This window comes from Orycteropus afer, unplaced genomic scaffold (assembly GCF_000298275.1).
Source record: "Orycteropus afer afer isolate SDZICR_OR568_19922 unplaced genomic scaffold, OryAfe1.0 scaffold00238, whole genome shotgun sequence".
Taxonomy (NCBI): Eukaryota; Metazoa; Chordata; class Mammalia; order Tubulidentata; family Orycteropodidae; genus Orycteropus; species Orycteropus afer.
The window spans coordinates 5,324,126-5,339,574 of NW_006921825.1; positions in this window are offsets into that span (position 1 = coordinate 5,324,126).

The window sequence follows — 15,449 nt, forward strand, 5'->3', positions numbered from 1 at the left end:
ATTGTAGAACCAAGCCACGTGAATTCTTTGACAACCTCAATCTTCTCTCCATTTATTGTGATGCTGCTCATTGGTCCAGTTGTGAGGATTTTTGTTTTCCTTATATTGAGATGTAATCCATACTGCAGACTGTATTCTTCAACCTTCATCAGTATGTCTATGGGGCATAATTTCTCTGACACATGTGGGGTCACTGTAAGTCAGAATCAGTTCCATGCTGGCAACTGGTGAGGAGGTTTAGTTTGGTCCATGCCCTTGGAGAACTTAAAGACTATTAAGAGGGCAATACAGGCACATCATAACTATACATGGAGGCATAGTCTAGCCATTACATATTTGTTAAGGGAATATTTGTTAGTTGCACAGTTCTAGGTGCTGGAGATAAGACTGTGAATAGAATACACAAAAATCCTTGGTCTCAAGGAATTGATATGCTAGCAACAAAATAAATTAGAAATTATGTATTGTTATTGTTGTTGTTATGTGCTGTCGAGTTGTTTCTGACTCATAGCGACCTCTCCTTGGGTTTCCAAGGCAGTATCACTATGGAAGTAGATTGCCCAACCTTCCTTCCAAGGAGCATCTGGTGGGTTTGAACCACCAGCCTTCTGGTTAGCAATCAAGTGCCTTAGGCACTATGCTATGAGAGCTCCCAAGGTAATGATGAGGGACTTGATGAAGACCAAACTCCTATTTGTGCAAGGTTGTTCACTGCAATATTGTAATAGTGAAAAATTAGAGACAATGTAATATTCATGTAAAAGGGGCTGGCTTAATAAATTAGGATATCCAATCCAAAAATTGGTATGCAATTGTTTAAAAACACCTTGGTAGACTTCTATGAACCAATGAGGATAGCTGCTCTTCAAGACGTATTTTTGAGTCAAAGGAGCAAGATAGTGAATGACTCAGGAAGCCTTTCCAATTCCTGAGCTAGATAGAACCCTCCACCCTAGGTATCTTTCCAGAATGTTTTTAAGTCTTCATGCACATACATTCACACATGGAAGTACTGTAATCTAGCCTCAGGACCTGTCTACATTTAGGAGGTGGGATGGGAATCACCAGGATCAGTATAAAGCTGGTTTCTATGAAGTGGAAGTCAGACATACCTCCACTCTCTGAATTTTTAACCATTTCTGACACTGGCCATCTCCTGCATGACACTACACTTCTTTGTTGAGTTTGATAATTTGTTGCAATGGCCACTCAGAACTCACAGACCATACTCACAACTATGAGGTTTTTAAGGGACAGTCTCCAACTGGGATCAGAATAACTTCGGTAACCAGGACAGTTTCTAACAAAGACAGCTATCAGCTTTTTTTTTTTTTTAATTGTGCCTGTGGCACTAAACCTCCCTGGGCCTCACTTCTGCCATTGTGGCTCACCTCTTCCACTCGGACTTGCTGGTCCTGGCCTCTGCTGCTGGGCCTTCCTGGGCTGTTTTCACATGGGTTTCATATGGTGAAATTGTTTACTAGATTAGCAAATCAGCATAAGGAAGCCCATGCTAACCTTGCTTGCTGGGTATTTTGTTCCTGTCAAGAATTGTAAATTGGAAAAAAAATTTACTGAATTGTAAATTTCAGTCTGAAAGTGCTGTGAGATTGAGAGAAAGAGAGATGCCAGCCACACCTGGAAGCAAAATCTTTGATGTTATGAAAAAAAATGTGAAATTTTTCACTACAAATCAGTAAGTTACCACAAGTAAGCCTGTGCTTACCTTGTTTATTGTATAATCCACCCGTGTGTGTTTATATATGTATGTATGTATATATAAATGATTTCTTAAGCTTTATTAAAATGATTAATATTAACTCTCTCACCTTCTCCACTGTACACAGATTAAATGTTATTGTTATTATTAACCTTCCCACCTCCTCCACAGCATACAGATTGGGAAATGCTATGAATAATTCTCCCCTTCTCACAGCCTGGTGCCTTCTGTGATGGTGAAGACATTTGGATGAACTGTGCTAGGTTCAAAAGGTCATGGGTTTTAAATCTTCTTTATTCCTAGTTTTGAGGAAACTAGGTGGTACAACAGTTAAGTACACAGCTGCTAAAGCAAGTAGTTTGAACCCACTGAGCTATTTCAAGGGCAAGAAGAAGACCTGACAATCTGCTTCTAAAAAAATTCAGCCTAAGAAACTCTATAGGACAGTTCTATTTTGTCACATGGGGTCACTGAGTTGGAATCGACTTGATGGCATCTAACAACATCTGTAGTTCTACCTAACACTCTTTCTCCTTGTTTTATAAGTTTACAAAGTACTCACATACACTTTAATATTCACAGCAGCACTCAGAGGTAGAAACTATCTTCCCCACTTCATGGATGAGAAAACTGGGGCTCAGAATCATGAAGTTGCCACAAAGCAGGGATTTAACCTATGTCTCCTTTCAAACCCTGTGTTGATTGTGCCTGGATCCAACCATTGGTAATGAAGGAGGCTTTAAGCCAGAGACCTTCTCTTGTAAATATAGTGTGACTCAGAACAGGGCAGTGTTTTCCCCTCTTTTTACTCAAGAATAGTTAAAACTGCTAGCTGATTAGTGGAAGTAGAGGAAAGGGCAATTGAACTGGAGTCATAAGTGCTAGATTTGCTATTATCCACACACTGTGTGAGGGGTCTTGCTTTGAGAGCCTGGGCAAAGTACTTGTGGGAGCGTTTACGTGAGTAGCTTTGCTCCTGGATTTCCGTGTATGTGAGTTTATCTCTGTGTCCTTTTTTTCAAGTTCCCAAATAGGATGCTCCCTCCTGCCTCAAGGCCTTTACACATCCCATTCTCTTTGTAGGGATCTCTCTTCTTTAACTTCTAGTTACCTCCACTCCCGGTCACTGAGTGGATTCTGACTCATAGCGACGACCTGCATTGGGATTCCAAGGTGGAAAATCTTAAAGCAAGTATATTGCCCATCTTCCTACCTCACAGCAGCTGATGGGTTTGAACCATCACCCTTCTAGTTAGCAGTCAAATGCCTTAGGCACTGCACCACCAGAGCTCCTTCTAGTTACCTCAGGTCAGATGTAATTCCCTGAAGGAAGCCTTCCTAGTTTTCCATTCCAGTGCAGGCTCTTCTATTGTATGCATTCACAGCATTAGCTATTTTTTTTTTTTCTACATAGCATGTATCATAGCTTGTGAGTACGTATTTGTTTGATTCCTTAATACCTATCTCCTCCATTAAAATAAGAGTCCTATATGAGACAGATAAGGTTGTGTTCACCATAGTGATTAACATAAAAACTGTATGTTGTTGTTGTTGTTATGTGCTGTCAAGTCAGACCCGAGTCATAGCAACCCCTCCTTGGGTTTCTGAGGCAGTATCACTACAGAAATAGATTGCCCCATCTTCCTTCTGAGGAGTGGCTGGTGGGTTTGAACAACCAGCCTTCTGGTTAGCAGTCAAGTGCCTTAGGCACTATGCTACCAGAGCTCCCTAAAAACTGTATAGTACTCAAAATATATTACTAAATGATTGAATGAGTGAATTAATGAATGGATTGATGAATGGCAAGAAGATTGTATAGCACTTGTTACTTTGGCTTAGGGCATGGGGGAAAAACATGGGAAAAGGGTCCATATGAATGCATAGATCTTCCTCTCCATTTATTTATTTTTCTCTCCCTCCTCTTGCTTTTGGCAAGTTAGATTCAGAACATTTATCTTTTTAAATATCCACAGATCATGATAAGATTAATGAAATAGTGCATACTATCAGAGAAAACTGTCAATGCTGACACAGATGATAAATACTGTACAATTGTGAGAAACAACTTAGAGAAATTGCATGTTCTTTATCACTTTATGTTTTTATCAAACAGCACAATTATAATATTTTGTACTATTGACTTTGTAACAGATTAACATCTAAAATTGTAGACAGTTATTTTTTTAAATGTAAAGTTGTATGTTTCTTTTTTTTTTTCTGCTATCTTTAGTTGGCTATTTCTAAACATAGTCACATTCTCATATATTTTGAAAATTACAGAGAATGTGATGCTGCAAAGAAGTTAAAGACAGGAGCTCTGAAGTCAGAGCCCAAGCATAAAGACCAGCTCTAACCACATACCGTAGGACCGTGCACACATTGCTTTCTCCAAACAGCTTTCCCTGCCTCATAGGGTTAATGTGTGCATCAGGTAAGTTAATGCAGACATGTAAATACATACAATAGTAATTAGCACATAGAACTCAAGACACTTTAGCAACTATTACTCCTATTAGATATCTAATATTTGATGAGACCATGGTAAATCTGTAGTCATTAAGATAACCACATATTATTGTTTTTATGTGCTGTCGAGTCAGCTCCAACTCATAGAGACCCTAGGTACAACAGAATAAAATGATGCCTGGTCTGTGCCATCCTCACAATTGTTGCTACGTTTGAGCCCATTGTTGCACCCACAGTGTCAATGCATCTCATTGAAGATCTTCTTTTTTTACTGACCCTCTATTTTACCTCATATCCTTCTCCAGGGACTGGTCATTCCTGATAATCTGTTCAAATTACAACAAAGTCTCACCATCCTCACTTCTAAGGAACACTCTGGCTGTACTTCTCCAAGACAGATTTGTTTGTTCTTCTGACAGTTCATGCTATATTTAATATTCTTTGCCAACACCATAATTCAAAGGCATCGATTCTTCTTCAGTCTTCCTTATTCACTATCCAACTTTCCTAAACCTATGAGGCAGCTGAAAATACCATGGCTTGTGTCAGGTGTACTTTACTCCTCAAAATTACATCTTTGCTTTTAAACACTAAAAAAGTATTTTGCTGCAGATTTACACAACGAAATGCATCATTTGATTTACTGACTGCTGTTTCCATGGACGATGATTGTGGATCCAAGTAAAATGAAATCGTTGACAATTTCAATATTTTTTTCTGTTTATAATGATGTTGCTCATTGGTCCAGTTGTGAAGATTTTTGTTTTCTTTCAGTTGTGGTGTGATTCATACTGTAGGCTGCAGTCTTTAATCTTCATCAGTACGTGCTTCAAGTTCTCTTCACTTTCAACAAGGAAGGGTATGTCATTAATGAGTCTTCTTCCAATCCTGATGCCATGTTCTTTTTCATATAATCCAGCATCTCAGATTACATGCTCAGCATACAGATTGAATAAGTGTGGAGAAGGGATACAAATCTGATACATACTTTTCCTATTTGTAGTACTTGCTAACTTCCAGGTTGGAAATACTCCCATCATTGGCTGATGCTAATCTATTAATGGGTTAACAAATAACTCCCTAAATTTGGAACATTTAACAATTGGTTCTTACAAGCTAGTATGAACTTGCTGTAGCATCACTAGCACACATCTTCAGTAGTTTGGCCAGGTAGCTGCCTTCCAAATTTTTTTGCATTGACAAGTCATAGCTTCAAGAATGTTACGTTCTTTTCTTGAAACATCTCAGTGGGTATCCCGTCACCTCCTGGAGCCTTTTTTTTTTTTTTTGCCAATTCCTTTAGTGCAGCTTGGAGTTCTTCCTTCAGTACTATCATTTCTTGATCATGTGCTATCTTCTGAAATGGATGAACATCCACCAATTCTTTTTAATATAGTGACTCCGTATATTCCTTCCATCTTCTTTTGATGCTTCCTGCACTGTCAAAGATGCTGCTCACAGAATTCATTGATATTGCAACTTGAGACTTGAATGAATATAACAGACAGGTAAGTGACATGTGAGATCAGGCACGGAAGGAAATTTTGCAAACATTCCTCTGTAATTAAAAAAAAATGCTGAAAGTTTAATTAACCTTTTTTATTCTTGGCAAGGGCGTAGGCAGCATAACACAAAATGTTACAAGAACGAAATTAAAACACCCTATTTCTACTCTTTTAAATGAATTGATTTATTGGTATGAAAATTTTCTATGTTTAAGTTTTGGCTCTTCAGTCTTAGTCCTTTCAAGTAAAATTTCAAAGGACTGTTAAAGACTCAGGTTAACTGAATGGTTTAAATACTCATAATTATGCTTAATTTCAGAGTTAATTCCTCATCAGACAAATCAGATTTCAGTGGGGAAATCAAACTTAGTAAGTATATCTGTCCTGTCTCCTTCTTCTTAAAGAAATACTTTCTTCTAACAGTATTTTCAAGAATTTATTTGTTAAGAATTTTATGGCCAGTTAATACATTTAAACTGATTATCAGAACAGCCAAGCTAGAAGTCAGGTATATTTCCTGGTGTCAAATACGATCACTCTCAATTTCAGATTTAATCTTGAATCTTCTGCTGGCGATCATTATTGCCTACACTGGAAAATAATGAAGTTACAAAAGCCTTTAAAGTTCTGTCTTAGCTTGTTTTTGTCAGCTGCCATTGAGTTGATTCTGACTCATGGGACACATGCTGCCCCATGAGTACAGAGTAGAACTGTGACCTTTTAGAAACTGGTCACCAGGTCTATCTTCTGAGGAGCTTCAGGGTGGGTTTGAACTGCCAACCTTTTGGGAAGTAGTCAAATGCTAATCATTTGCACCACTCAGGGACTCTTCATTTTGGCAGAAGAAGATAAAATACACTTTCTAGGAAGAGGCCAGAAGCCTTGTTCTCTTTCTGGGTATTTCCCATCTTGTCTTTGTGGTTAACTGTGGTTCACATTCAAATCACAAGCAACTAAAATAGAAACAGGACTCCTGAGTGACTCTTCTACACGAGTAGTCATTTCCTCAGGCCAGTCCTTCCTAAGAGATTGAGAGGTAGTTCAGGAAAACGAGCCCTGCCAACAAGATTCCTACAAATCCTATAATTGTCTAGCAAAATTGATACTCTATGCTTGTCAAAGCCACTGCTTGTCATTCTTCTTTCTTCCCTCCCCTTGGCTGCCAACTTCCCTCTGTAGCTTTTACAATTTGCGTGATTTGGCCTCCAACGAGTCTCTGATTATGCCTTCATGTTATTTCTCCTCTCTAGATTGCATCTTTCTAAATTTCCCTTGTTTTTAGGTGGTGTTGAGTCAGCTTCAACTCACAGCCACCTTATGTATAAGAAAGAAACATGGCCCTGTTCTGTGCTATCCTCACAATAGTAGTATTGTTTGGATACACTCTTTGCTGTTGACTAGTCAGAGATCATCTCTAGAAAAAAATGCAGTGAGATGGAAACAACCACCAAATGAAGAAAATAAAACAAAGAACTAGACTGCTTTGACAAGCATAAAAACCCTGTTACTATCAAGTGGATTCCAACTCATGGCACAGAAATTGAATTTTTGTCTTTTATCTTTTTGACCATAGTAATGCAGATATGTGCTCAGAATTTATCAAGTTGTGACAAATTGTATTAGTCTGCTTAAAGTTCTACTCAGAGGCTTAACAACTTGGACATGCAGACTAATAAAGTACACGCAAATAGGCTATTTTGTTCTCTATATGACCCTTTTTAGATCTAGGGCTAAAAGGAATTTTTCACTCTCATAAATTTAGACTAAAAGATGAGTATTCATGAGCAATGCAAAATCAAACCAAGTTAAACACATGATAGATATTAACTTCCAGGACTCTTATGGGATGTTTTTTATATTAAATTTTCAGTTTATAGGTAGCTTTCAGTGTTCCAGTTAAATTAAGTGCCCTATAATACAAGCTTAAGCAAAGAAAAGTCTGTTTATTGGTTGAGAGGTTAAAAAAAGAAAAGCAAAATTGCCTGGCATCCTTCACTCCCACCCCTCAAGGTAAAGGAAGAATGTTGATACTCCAGATATTCTTTCCCTAGACTTGAGATAAGTGAAGTTTATGATGGAAACTGGATTCATCATGCCTCTTAGTTCTCATTTTGGATAGACCAGTCCCTAGAATTCATGTCTAGTTTAGGGCCAGAGGATAGATTCACTTCAACTGTAACAGCTCTAACCTGTGCCCTAGGCCCAGATATTTATAATTTTCCTCCCAAGCTATCACTAGCAAAACAAGACTAGCTTCTCTTTCTTCTTCCCCTTTTGTTACAGAAGTAGAGGGTGCAAGTGTGTGTGTGAGAGAGAGAAAGAGAGAGATTAAAAGATCAACAGAGAGCAAGAACACTAACTTGCTAGATCTAGGATTTTTCCCCTCATTTATGTTCATTTGTTGTATACTGATTTATAATAGTCAAGGTTTAACTGTTGGCATAACTGCTTGACTTGGATGGAGACACAAGTTATATAAATTGAGACTCTTTCTGGCAAGTTTATGATGACTAATTCATTGTTGTATCTACTATACCGTATATTTTAAAGCTAAAACCAATCTGGGGTCCAAAATCTGAATCTGATGAGATTTGCATCCATTTTAAAGGTGATACAAAAACAAACAATATTCTATAGGGAATGTTCCAATATATAGGGTGTTACCTGCCTTAACTTTCTCTATTCCAACAAAGGTTAGGTATTTACAACTATTAAGGCATATCCACTTTGGGGATGGTTCAGAATTTGGTAAGCATACAGCAAGTGCCAAATTATAAAAGTACAGTGCTGTCAGTGGTATGATAGTATCTATATGCCTAAAGAAAGACCAGTTAATACTATTATTATTCAAATTTACACACTAACCACTAAAGCCAAAGATGAAGAAATTGAAAATTTTTACTAGCTTCTGCAGTCTGAAACTGACCAAATGTGCAATCAAGATGTATTGACAATTACTGATGGCTGGAATGCAAAGTTAGAAACAAAGAAGGAGTATCGGTAGTTAGAAAATATGGCTTTGGTAATAGAAATGATGCTAGAGATGGCATAATAGAATTTTGCAAGATCAATGACTTATTCATTGCAAATACCTTTTTCAACAACATAAATGGCAACTATACATATAGACCTTGCCAGATGGAATATGCAGGTGTCAAAACGACTACATCTAGGGAAAGAGACGAAGGAGAAGCTCAGTATCATCAGTTAGAAGAAGGTCAGGAGCTGACTGTGTACCAGATCATGAATCTTGATCAACTTGAAGCTGAAGAAAATTAAAGCAAGTCCACGAGAGCGAAAATACAACTTTAATTATATCCCACTTGAACTTAGAGACCATCTGAAGAATAGATTTGACACACTGAACATCAATGACAAAAGTGCGGAAGAGTTGTGGGATAACTAAGACCATCATACATGAAGAAAGTAAAAGGTCATTAGAAAGAGCGGAAAGGAAAAAAAGACCAAAATTGATGTCAGAAGAGACTGAAATTTGCTTCTGAATGGAGAGGACCTAAAGTGAATGAAGAAATGATAAAATAAAAGAGCTGAACAGATTGGTTTGAGAAGACAAAGTCAAGCATTATAATGAAATATGTAAAGATGTGTAATTAGAAAACCAAAAGGAAAGAAGATGCTTGGGATTTCTGAAGCAAAAAAAAAAAAAAAAAAAATTCCAGCCTCAAGTTGCAATGTTGAAGGATTCTAAGGTCAAAATATTGAACAAAGACTTATTAACAACCTGTGATATGTAGATGACACAACCTTGCTTGCTGAAAGTGAAGAAGACTTGAAGCACCTACTGACAAGCATCAAAGACTACAGCCTTTAGTATACCACAAGATTAAGAAAACAAAAAATTCTCACCACTGGACCAATGAGTAACATCGTGATAAATGGAGAAAAGATTGAAGTTTTCAGGGATTTCATTTTACTTGGATCCATAATCAACACCCATGGAAGCAGTAGTCAAGAAATCAGATGACATATTGCACTTGACAAATCTGCTACAAAAGACCTCTTTAAAGTGTTAAAGAAGCAAGATGTCACTTTGAAGACTAAGGTGTTATAGCCATGTATGCAAGTGAAAACTAGACAATGAATAAGGAAGACTGAAGATGAATTCATGCATTTGACTTGTGGTGTCATGGTATTGACACATAATACTGAAAATACCATGGGCTGCCTGAAAAACTAACAATGTGTCTTGGAAGTACAGCTAGAACAACTCCTTAGAAGCAACAATGGCCAAACTTTGTCTCACTTACTTTGGACATATTGTCAGAAAGGACCAGTCCCTGGAGGAAGATATCCTCTTTTGTAAATAGAGGTTCACCCAAAAAGGGGAAGATCTTCAATGAGATGGACTAACACAGTGGATGTGCTGATGGTCTCAAGCATAGCAAACATTGTGAGGATGGTGCAGGACAAGTTGGTCAGTGTTTTGTTCTGTTGTACACAGAGTCACATAGAGTCACTATGAGTCAGAGCTAACCCAATGGCACCTAATAACCACAACAATACACCAAGTACCAAACATGCTTAATATGTTCTTTTATATGGTATGAGGCTTACTAGGGCCGACAAGTTGTACAAATCAGTTGTCAATCACATATGCTCCCTGGAGTTGTGAAAATTGGTGGCAAAAAAATTATAAATACAATACTACCTTTCATTGATGCTCTGTGGCCCACAGAATGATATCCATCTCACCAATAAGCTCTTCATAAAATAAAGCTAGAAACTTAGTTTAGGTTAGCTAATGGTCTTATTTAGTAGGTCGCAGGGATCACTGATGGTTGGAATAAGTGTGAAACATAAGCAGAGTTGTGCATTAGTAAGTCTAAGTGTTTTACTATAAGAAAACTACTGCAATAGTTAAAAAAGAGAATCAGGTCACAACCTATGGTGGAAATGGAGAAGGAGGATAGGTTTAGAGAGATGTTCAGGGTAAGAAAATATAAGTTGTCTACATTCACTCATTGCCATCGAGTTGGATCCAACTCATAGTGACTTCTCCTTGGGTTTCCAAGGCAGTATCACTATGCAAGTAGAATGCCCACTCTTCCTTCTGACGATTGGCTGGTGGGTTTTAACTGCCAACCCTCTGGTTAGCAGTCAACGTCCTTAGGCACTATGCTACCAGAGCTCCTATTAGTGAAGAAGGACAATTAGAGAGGAGCTGGGAGGAGCCCTGGTGGCATAATGCCTAAGGCATTTGACTGCTAACCAGAAGGCTCGTGATTCAAACCCACCAGTCACTCCTCAGAAGGCAGACTGGGCAATCTACTTCCATAGAGATACTGCCTCGGATACCAAAGAGAGGTCACTATGAATTGAATCAACTCGACAGCAGTGACTTTGTTTTAGAGGGGCAGATGATTTGAGAGTAGCACTGACCTTTATTTTCACTTTTCCTTTACACTACAGCTCAACTTTGGTGTGTTCTAGCATTTTTCCTACCATATGTAATAAAAAAGAGAATAACCAAATGCACGGCCATCAAATCGATTCTTACTCATAGAGACCCTCATTGTTTTTCCAAGGTAGCAAATCTTTACAAAAGTAGATTGACCCTTCTTTGGTTAGCAGTCAAATGTTTTAGGCACTGTGCCACCAGAGCTCCTTTCCACATGTAATAATTAGGTTTATATTTTATGCTTTCTATTAGATTAAGGTCATAGTATGAGCAAAGACAAGGAGGGCTAGGAAAGTGTAGGCTAATTACAGAATAAAATAGGTAGCAAACAGAGACTATATAGCCAATTCTAAAACTACATTGATTGTGATAAGTAAGGTTGGAACCAGATTATGAAGCACTTATAACACTGAGGAGGTGGGCATCAGTCTGTGGGCTAAAGACCATCAATGAAAGACCAACTGAGGAGAATTCTCTTTATAACCATAAAGTATACTAGTTACTTTGAACAGTTTATACTTAAAAAAAATACAAAAGTTGCTGTATTAAAAACAATTCTTGTTATTGTTAGTTATTATTAGTTATAGTCAAGTTGATTCTGACTCATGGCAATCCCATGTATGTAGAGTAGAACTGCTCTACAGGGAAGCAGATAGCCAACCTCTCAGTGCTTATTCCCATGCAACACCCAGCTGCCAACAATATGCATATGCATGTGAAAGCTGGAAAATGAATAAGGAAGGCTGAAGAAGAGTTGATGCTTTTTAATTGTGGTGTTGCCAAAGAATACTGAAAATAACATGGACTGCCAAAAGAATGAACAAATCTGTCCTGGAGGAAGTGCAGCCGGAATGCTCCTTGGAAGTGAGAATAGGCAGACTTTGTCTCACCTACTTTGGTCTTGCTGTCAGAAGGGACCATTCCTTGGAGAAGGATATCCTGCTTGGTATAGTGGAGGGTCAGTGTAAAAGGGGAAGTCCCTCAACAAGATGGATAGACACAGTGGCTGCAATGATGGGCTCAAATATAGCAAGCATTGTGAGGATGGTGCATAACTGGGTGGTGTTTCATTCTGTTGTACGTAGGGTTGCTGTGAGTTGATGCCAACTCAATGGCACCTAAGAACAATAGTTGCTAAGAACAATGTTGTTGTTGTTGTTATGTGCCATCAAGTCAAACCCGACTCATAGTGACCCCTCCTTGGGTTTCTGAGGCAGTAGCAACAGCCAAAAAATGGTACAAAAGGATTCCAGAAATGTAAACAAATACCACAGATAGTTTTCCCTAGGAACACCTGAAAAAACATGATAACTGTTGGTTACCTGGGACAGGAATCAAATATTAGTAGACACCAACAGTAGGATCCTACTTTTTATGAAGGAGCCAGTGTAAAGCTGGATGTCCAAAGAGAACTAGAAATCAATCTGTTCTACCAGAAGAACACCAAAGTAAATTTCCTATTTCAAACTTGCTGATGTGTAAAGATGGGTGAAAATTATTCCCTGAGCTGGAATCACAGCCATCCCTCGTGGCATGTGGCCTGAATGTATATTACTTGTGTCTGTTGAAAACATGTTGACTGAAATACCAGTGCTTTCAATAAACAGAAATAAACTCAAAAGCTCTTTGTAGAGGCATACCTTTAACACAAAGCTCAACAAAATGACTGCTAACCAAAAGCCTGGTGGTTCAAACCCACCCAGCCACTCCTCGGAAGGAAGACTGGACAATCTACTTCCATAGTGATACCACCTTGGAAACCCAAAGAGGGATCACTATGAGTCAGATCTGACTCAACAACAGTGAGTTTGGATTTTGGTTTGGAAAGTTCTTAAGTAGATGGTGAACATCAGGTTAGAGGCATACTAACAGACATTCAGTGAACTGAAAGGTCTGAGGAAATGATTCAACATTATAAAGAAAAATAGAAGGAGAAAGTCTGTATGTCTTCTCATATCTACCAAAGGAGAAATAGGCAAAACCAGGGAAAATATGGCAGTTTTATAACTTAGCAAGTCTTGTGGAGAAAGTCAGCCATATTTTTCAGTTTCTTCATTCCGTCCTTGCTAAAAGTTCTGATCTGGGCCAAGTCCAGATTTTCAATCATTATCCAGAGCCAAGAATTAGCAAATCTCCCAAGTCAAAAGCAATAGCAGATCTCCAGATCACCTCTGAAAGTTTCCCATCTTTCTGGAATTTTCATCTCTTGTGTTTTCTTTCTTCAGCAGCTTTCCAATAGCTTTTAAATAAGATTTTCTTACCTTATCTTTCTTTTCTAGTTGTTTTCAGTGGAATCATAGGCCCATTATGTACTATCCATCCTCACAGGCAGTGGAAGTTCAGGGAGGCTTCTTTGATGTTTGAGTGTATTTGACCAATTAGTGCATTTATGGAAGGCCTAGTGTGGCTGGAGAAGAGTGATAGAGGGGCAGGATGTTAGCTGGGAGGAAGAATATGTAGTATTTTCTAGGTCATGTGAGACTTGGTTTTCTAATAAATGTGGGGACAAAATACACTAAGAACCAATGCCATGAATGAAAAAAAGTTCTTAAGGATAGAGATAAGGAGTTCAAAATGGAGTTCTGCCAGTGAGCAGCATGCTTTATCCCTCTGGCATCTAAGGTCTTGGAAAACTAGCCACAACAGTTTGAATTAGGAATTTTGGTGCTCTGAACAGCTCACTGAATCAGAGTGCATCAAACATGGAAGAGCAGAATTAGAGGAAAGGCACAGGGAGATTATTTAGGAAAGAGCTACTGGAGGAGGATGGACGGGCACCCGAGAGAGGCATTGGAAACTCTTCTGGAGCAGTCACTGTGTGCCAGGCTAGGGCGTCCACCTGAGATCCCTGAGCCAAGAGGGAGGATGCCTTTTAACAGCTTACCAGCGACCACTCTAATATTCTGGTGGGCAGTGGCAGAGACCTGCCTCCAGCAGCTGATCTTGATTTTTTGGAGGTAATTTGGGTCTTACGTCAGCACTGCAAGCAGACGGAACGGGGAAGGGGAAGAAACCGCACTCCCGGGATTTCTGCTTTGGAGCTGTTCTTTGGCATTGTGGGGCGGCGGAGGCGAGATCTTTTGAGCGTACCTGAAATTGGCAGAAATTTGTGATGCTCTAACAATAACAATATTTCCTGAGGTTGAGCCATGGTCTTGCAAATAAATAAGTCATCAAAAATAGCCTGCTCAAAGCCCTAGAAACTGACCCTAGCAACACCAAGCTTTCCTTCTTCTGCTTCCACCTTCTCTGCCAATATCTTCACTCACTCAATAGAAGAAAACATATTCAGCCAATTACCATAAAACCTCTGCTTCAAACTCTAAAACCTCTTTATGACAAACAGAAACACATATCCACACTACACACAGTGATTCTACCATCACAAAGAAAACAGCAGAGTGACCCAACACACTTGAATCAATAATAAAATAAAACACACCAGCTTCACCTTTTCAAAATATTAAACCATAAAACCAAGACAAAACAAATCAACACGTAACCAGCAGCTACTGACAACCTAAAGAGACAGCGCTCTACCAGATTCCAGGGACTTAAGAAAAGGTTCTACTTTCCAGTAACCCCAATAACTCTCTGGACGTGCACTGCATGACTAAAAAGGTCTTAGTCTACACTTTCTTTTTTTTTTTTTTTTCCTTTCTCTTGTGGTTAACTCCACCCCTTGTTGACTTTTGTTTTGTTTTTGCTTTTATATTCTTTTGTATTGCTGGTTTGTTTCTTTGTTTCCTTTATTCATTATTCTCCTTCTCTACCTTTTTCCTCCCAGTGACCTATCCCCAGATATTGCAGATTTATCAGTTTTTTTCTTTCTTTTCCCCTTTTTTCTTTTTTTGGGTTACTAGTCCTATGTGATTTCAGGGCGTATTTTTTGTCCATGTGTTTATAGCTTTTTTGATGGTTATTCAATTGGAATTTTTGCCTAACTGACTGGGAGACAGCAATAGCCCTCATAAGATACAGGTACACCCAAACCTCCTGCAACTTCACTTACTGAGCAAGAGCCAGCACCTCTTTCTCCACCAACAGCCCAATGATAAAAAACCACCAAGAAGACCCTGAATCACCCTTGGCTGCTCTTCACAAACAATTAACAGAGATCTTAATACAATACCACGATGCCGGGGAAACAACAGACCATCACAGTCCACACAAAGAAGCAAGATAAAGTGGTAGAAACAAGAGAACAGGATTTAGACCCAGAACACATCCCTGAGGAAGAAGCAGCATTGAAACTCTCTGGTAAGTAATTCAAAAGAATGATATTTAGGTATCTTCAAAGGATTGAGAGACAAACCAAAGAAAACACACACAAAAAAAA